At 38.3% G+C, this 7,860-nt stretch overlaps 1 protein-coding gene across 1 annotated transcript in view; it reads left to right on the top strand.

Moving 5' to 3' along the window:
* LOC149839010 (Thioesterase/thiol ester dehydrase-isomerase superfamily protein) overlaps positions 1–7,860 on the top strand; it is a 56,939-nt gene that overhangs the window by 47,924 nt on the left and 1,155 nt on the right. The window lies entirely within an intron of this gene.

Here is a 7,860-nt window from a genome sequence, read left to right on the forward strand (position 1 = left end):
ATGTTGGATTTCCAGAATTTGAAGTCATATTTTCGGTTTGCATTTGGTTATTTTGATATCAAAGGGGTGTCTATGCCTGTAGTTTGAAAGGGGAGAAAAAGGGACTGTGTGATGATCTGCATATAGGTAATTTCTTGTTAATTGATTTCCTTTAAATCTTGAAATTTTGCTATACACAATGAAACACTGCTGTGTATACCGAATAAGGGGATAGATGCGTTGACGATGCATCACCATACCATGTTTTGAATTAGACTTAAAGTCAGTATGAGTTCCAACTGACTATGTATATATATATGTCTTGATTACTATTGTCAAGGCTGATTTCCATACATTTTCGTAGTCAGCTGAATGATGTAAATCTGATTTCCTATTTTCATAAATGGATATACACAATCCTAAACAGTTAAAACATGAATAGTGTGATACACTTCTGCTAGGTACATGAATTATTAAGGTCCGACAGGATCTTGCATGTGTTACCTAATGTTTTGCTTTAGGTTGTTTATTAGCATAATCGATGGTGCTTGCTGGACAGCCAACTCCAGCTGATCCAGTTGACTGGGCTGGTTGACTGGCTCAGTCGGCTGGACTGAATGGACTGAATGAACGGAATGGACTGAATGAGCTGAATGGACTGAATGAATTGAATGGGCTGAATGGACTGAGTGAACTGAATGGACTAATTTTCTTTTTTTTTAGCTAGAGGTTGGCGGGTCCGGGATTGGTAAGCCCGACCAACTTACCTAGCATATGGCAAAGCTTACACTTTTGCCCAGTAATTATGTAAATGTTGTTTTGCTTTTCATCATACTAGTTGTGAAATCTGGAATGTGCGCATGTCTGGGTTATTGATGTTTCTTCTTGGGCATGAATGCTTGATTTATTATGTGAAATGGTACATGTACACTCACACACTCAAGGAAACCATGGATTGATTAATACCCGTATGTGATGTAGGTAACACACACATAGTGAAAATGCATATGTTTGGGTTTATGATTGCATATGCTTTTGGCACTTTGGCCTAGTGTTATGAATGAAACACTACTTTGGTTTTATTATGTGGTGCATCGATGGCCTAAATGGACCATCATCGGCCTGGAGAGCCGTGGGTTTGGTTTCCTTTCACATATGTTTTTAACTGCATCACTTAAACCACATAAGATGGTTTGACACATTACTACACTGTTCTAGTTGTTTATACAGGCTGGAGTCCCGTAAGGGTCCCCGCAAGGGAGGATGCGTGTTTTCACTTTACTTTTGCATATGGTGTTGCAAACTTAAAGAATTAACTTTAATAAAAATATAATAAGAACAGTGTAATATACGTTCTGGGATATCTCATCTGGAGTATGAGAATCTTAGAGATCCGGTCTTGGGGAGACTGTGAGGATACAAAAATTTCGTGTGTTGTAATTTTGTCCCCTAAACCCGATATTAAGGTTTTTTTCTCCTGGCCACGGTTTTAGGGAGAGTCTGTCACTTTACCCGGGAGTGGTGTGTTTGACACAACTGTTGTTTATGGTACCAAGGAAGTGACACTTGTGGGTGTGGGATGTCCTTTGTGTCTCTGACATTAGATGTGGAGGTCTAATGTTCCGAAGGTGGTTCGATCGAGGGCTAAGTTGGAACCCAGTAATAAAATACAAATTGTGTGTTAAGCTACCCTGGTAACCTACTTGACCTCGGGGATTGTACCCGTTTGGTGTATCCGCGAGCATCGGTAATTAAAAAAATGAACTTAAAGTTGTGTGCATTTAATAAGGCATGCATATGAAAAGATGGAACTTAAATGAAAGATAACAAAAAGGAATCATGCATTGCACATAATCATGCATTTTCCTGCTATGCACTAGATCATGTATAATTTAATTGTTCTCAAATTCATGGTAAAATGGTTGGTGTATGTTATTTACTTCCTACAAAGTATGCTGAAAGATCTTGTTACTTAATTCTTGTATATGCTCATACGTTACTGTTTCTTTCTGCTTAGCATATGTAACTGGTTGCATGAATGGTTATTTAGATTCAGCAAATCTTATATCGGTACTCACTCAAATCATTACATGAAATCTTATCCATGTTCTTTGTCTCACCTAGTTTCTTTAGAAGTAGTTGTGCTCAGAATTTCGGTTCTAACACCCTACTTTGTTGGTTTTTCACAGGATATGGTGAACAGTGAGGTTGGACTGACTACTGGGGATGGATGAGAGTCATACTTGGGCTTGACAGCTTCAGCAGGGGACATAGTGGCTCTTTCTTTTGTTTCAGTTCTTCTTGCTTTTTCAATTGTTGCTTTATTTTTAGTCGAATAAAACCTTGTCTCTGAAATTTACTCTTACTCATAAATAAAGAAATTGTTTTGGTTCTTATGGATGATGGTTGCAAGTTCGTTTGTAGTGATTGGGCTATCCAATGGAAATTGGAACTGTGAGGACCCCGGATCTCTGGGAAGGTTTTCGCATTGAAAAAAAAATAATATTCCGCATTTTCAAAGGGTATAATTTAGGGTCGTTATAGGTTTGATATCAGAGCCCACCACAAAGACTTGCAAATTGATCATCTTTTGAGTATTAAATTTTTTTTTGGTATATGAGCCCTGTCCTGAAGCGTCGACAAGTGTGACTCGTCCTCCAGAGCAGTCTTATTCACTGGTATGGCCATTTAATACTTTTACTTAATTTATGTGAATTATATGTTATTGATTGCAAATATAGTTCAATATTCTTTGGTGTGAATTTAAAAGTCTGGTGTGATTATATGAACGTTCGTGAAGGTGCGATGACAGCATCACAGATTGGATGAGTGCACTTGGGAGCCTGAGGCGGATATGCGTCAACTCTACCAACACCTATTCAGTACGTTCTAATTTCGTGGAAGAAATTCTTTTAAAGGGGTAGGGATGTAATATCGCGTATTTTCACACTTAGTCATTTTGAGATTTTTTAAAAAATTGGCCAAGTATAGAAGAAAAATCGGTGGATTCTCGATTTTAAGCTGATGCTTTTGAGTCTGGGCTTAGCCCAGGTCTCATTGTCAAGGCCTCAACGAGCTAATTAAAACGTGAGAAAGAGTTTTATTTCCAACCTTTAAATTCAAGCGAAATTCGAGTTATTTTCGGACGAATTTCAGGGGCGAAATTCAACTTATATATCGTTGGATGTGTCTCGAAATTCTGAGCGCAATAATATTTTATTTTTTTGGATTCAGGTTACGGTTGGCCCAAAAATCACATTTTTTCAAAAAAGGACTGCCTCGACAAGCAGAGTCTGAATTTGAATCGGTGTGGATCCAATGGATTTGATCCAAATTAATATGGATCTGAACTCTATCCAAGACCCATATTAATCTGGTATTGATTCAGCCTTAGACCCATTTGGAATTTTAGAGATGAATTTGGATCTTGGATCTGAATCTAGATCAAATCTATGCTCAACAAATTTTCAACTTTAAATTCATTAGATACCTTTAAATTAAAGTTAATTAATGTTAAGAAGTCTCCCAAGTTAATATGGTAACTTTAGGAAGCTTCAGAAGGCCCCCAAGTTAATTTTTGACTTTATATATATGTATATATATATATATATCTTTTTCTAAACCCGATAAATGGTAATTTAGACTTTTTACATTTTACGCATATTTCAATAGGAATATGCTTGTACCCTTTTTTTCTTCTTTATTTTTTGTCCTTTTTCTTTTTTACTTTTTCTTTTTTTTATTCTTGTACTTGCATTGGGAGGGGTTCATTCTAGTCGTTGGGCCCCTCCAATGGTCACAATAGTGACCGTTGGAGGGGCTCCAACAACTAGATTGGAGCCCCTCCAAGGGTCCCTCTTTGGTTCTTATAAATAGGGGTTCTCCCTTTGTACATAAAACACACTTTTTGGTGTGAGAGCTCAAACTCCTTTGCATTTTCAATAAAGAGATATATTTTTATGCCTTTGTGCATGTGTGTGCTACTTTTATGCCTTTGTGCATAATTATTCAAGTGTTTTTTGGGTGCCTTTGTGCACATCTCTTGTGAGGAATTAGTGCTTGTATGCATATTGTCTCTTTAGAGACATTTTCACAATAGAGTCGTTGGGCTCCCAACCACTCGTTGACCAGCTCAATACAAACTAAAAAATAAAAGAGATAAACCTAGTTACTAAGTAAGTTATACATAAATATATATGTTATATATTTACATTTTTAATAGATGTTTCAATCTGGTGACTCAGAAAATTATTATTTCAAGACTTGTGACCTTTCATGAATGGGAATATATGTCTAACAGCCGTGCAGGAAATGATAATGCTGGACTTTTTTGGCCTAGTTTCTCGCTGCTGAAGGAACACAATCTGCCGATCCAACTTGATGATGCTACATAAGCTGCATATTCTCTTATGTTCAAATGCCTATTAAGCTGCTTATTCTCTATTGGGCAAATGCATGTTAAGTTGCATATTTTTATGAAGTGCAAATGCCTAATAAACCACATTTTCTGAAATTATCAAATGCCAACAAAGCTGCATATCTTGTGGAATGTTCAAATGCGAATGTGTTTGGAGAAAAACATATAGTTGTATTACCAAATCTTTGAGACTACACTACATACTCTCTAATGGAAACAAACAGGTCTTTGTATATTTGGCAAGAGTTGTTAGTGCACGTCATCATGTGTTGGGAAGTCACAAGTCAAAACCTAATGGTATGTTGTGGCAATTTGTTATTGAATATATATATATATATATATATATATATAAATGATGATCTGATAATCCAGCCTGACTGGTTTAAAGGTACCAGGGCATTCATGTTCGACTGGTTTAAAGGCACTGGAGCACTCCGAGGGTGAGTTTGAGAAATCTTGCTTAATGGGCAATATGGGTTGGGTACCTGATGCGGGTACTTGGGTTGATGAGCTTGCACTCAATGTCAATAAAACTGATGAAAAACTTAAATTTAATTTTTGTGAGCCTAACTGGTTTAAAGGTACCCGGGGCATTCGTGCTTGACTGATTTAAAGGTACCGGAGCACTCTGAGTGGGTCAGTGCAATCAAATAGACAAAAAATATTGGCTTGTATACCCTTGTAAGATCACAAAGGGTGGGGATCTACTACTCTATGGTAGTAAATTTTGGGGAAACGCCTCTATACTTTGGAAAATTTAAATAAATGAAAAGATCAAACCACTCAAATTCGGGCTTACCTTGGAGAGGGTAGGTAGTACAAAACTTCGGGGACATGTGTTTCTTGTTTCGAGCGAAAATGTCTCGTTGGTCCCCAGTCCTCAGAGTTGGGGGACTCAGACTACCAATGTGTACTAAGTGGTAACTCTTTGTTCTTCTGCAGAAGTTAGGGATGCATCTTGTTTTGGTTTTGGGCCTTTGAGAGGTTCTCTCGGTCACTGGCCGTTCCCTTAGGATTTACAATATCAGTTAGAATGTTCGGGTTAATAAAACATCAATGTATAATAAATCTCCGAATGTTCTCTTCTGAAATGGTTGCTTTGACTCATGTGTACCCGCGAGATAATTCAAGAAAAACATTAAATAAAAACATCTTGGGTCCATCAGTGAAATAAAGGATCATCAGGTTTGTACTTTAACTTGTTAATGGTCACTTTCTGGCATATGATTATTTAGATTAATATGAAATAAACTCTCTATATATGTGAGTTTGATTTGAGCCTGCTTATTTCTTGTTTTTAGTTGGATTCTTGAGTAGTATAGTTGGTTAGTCCTCCACTCTATAAAAGAAAACTGGAAAACACTTTAACCCTCTTGACGTCTTCCCCTTCTCTCTCTCTCTCTCTCTCTCTCTCACTCTAGACGTCCCTACCCCCTGACGTCTCACTCTTCCCTCGGGTACACATTTGACACGTCCCTGGCTGGTGGTCCAGAATCATCAGCCAAAGCCCTTTACGAACCCCTCTTTCGTGGTGAAGACACCATACCTGAGAAATCATATGGAAGCCCTGTCAATCGTGGTTCTGCTGATCAGCCCTTCCAAACTATTCCCAGGTATTCTATCAATACCTAGACTTTTCACCTTGTCCCTGTCCTTAACCATGACCTTAACCAAGTCCCTATCTCTTTTCGGAATCTTGAAACCCAAAACTGTACCTTGCCGACCCGGTAGAGCACAACATTTAGCCCATTGATCTCACGATCCACTTGACGATCCAGCCCGATTTACCTGAACCCCATACCAGTACCGGATCCTAGTCATCACCTCTAGGTGACCCTAACCGAACCCCTTTCTCGAACTGCTTACCAGGCCAAGCTTTGACCTACCTGATTTTGCTGTTTTGACCCTGTAGCTCTCTGTACCCCCTAAACCATCACCATTAGAGGCCTCGTACCCCTACCACACCGTGTCAACCATGGCACACTGCCCCCGACACGTTAGCCACAGGCCTGGAACCACAGACACGATCATCTCACTTCCGTCTGGCCCCAACTAGAGTACCTGTTTGTTGTCAGCTCGGGGCTCCCTTCAGGTCTAGCTTACTCCGCATGCGTTTCGTTCTTGGCAGGGCTCTGTTTCAGCTGACATTATAAGCTATTCAGAGTTTCATAGACCGCAACCATTGCTCAGTTATATCCCAGTGTTATTATATTTGTCTCAATCAGACATGAAGGAAATAACTTGTTTGTATTGCTTTTGTTCTTTATAGAACCCAACACAGTGAGATGGAGAGCTTACTGGGTCTGTTTTGGGAATGTCAGTGGATCAAATTTCATCTGATATCCAACCGAATCTGACTCCATTTAGTTGGATTTGTCAAGCTAAAACCAAATCTGATTATAATAGGATGCGGACATGGTTATGATTTTTTTGCTACTGAATCTAACGGATATCTGGATGTGATTACATGTAAAAAATTGCACTCAGTATGAGCTTTTCACCATCAGAATCCTAATTCAACTGCGAATCAGTTTAGTAAGCATCTGATTAATGGATTTAGTATTGGCCACATCTGCTCCGAATCTGAACCATGTACATCCCTAGTCTGTTTGGAAACAGGCAGTTGGAGGGAGTTTAAGCATTTGGAAAAGTGGCAGCTGCCTAATTCAGGATTTGGTGCAAATACAAAGCGAAGATGGTCTCATTTTCTTTCCCAAATGTATAAGCTCCTTTTCCAGCTGCCAGTTTGCAAACATCTACTAGAGGTGGGCAATGGGCTGAGCTGGGCTTGGGCCTATAAATTAGACTCAATCTCGGTCCGAAACGGGCTTTTGGCCCAGCCCAGAATATATATATATATATATATATATATATATATATATATATATATATATATATATATATATATATATATATATATATGCACTCGTTCTGCCCGTTAGGGCTCTTCAAAAATCATAGTTTTTTTGTATTTTTTCTCGCATCTAACACCATAGATGTGATCTATAGGTTTTGTTTAGTGGGAACCGGGTTTTGGATAACAAGAATCTGACCTGTATACAGGTTTTTCTGGTGATCCAAAATAAATGGCTATGAAGGCATCAATTTTCCCCGGCTCATAAAAATACATTTTTTCATAAAAAGAAACATAATCCAAGAGTTGATTCCCACTAAATCGTAACGGTTCACATCTATCATAAAACACTTCAAACTATAGGGCCTAATGGGGCAAAATGAGAAAAGAGGGCCTAATATGTTGAGTGTTCTCATATATATATATATATATAAACTAGAATATGTAAACCAGTAAAATATGTATACTGGTTTGAACCAACAGGAACCATCCGATCTGAAGATCGAACAGTTCCTGTGTAACCCTAACTCACCCATCTTTTCCCTTCTTTCTCCTCTTCTAGTCATTATATATATATATAGTAGATGGTAGCTGCGCAATCATTAGAAGC

The sequence above is a fragment of the Nuphar pumila genome, chromosome 4, assembly GCF_984573655.1.
Source record: "Nuphar pumila chromosome 4, dmNupPumi1.hap1.1, whole genome shotgun sequence".
Lineage (NCBI taxonomy): Eukaryota > Viridiplantae > Streptophyta > Magnoliopsida > Nymphaeales > Nymphaeaceae > Nuphar > Nuphar pumila.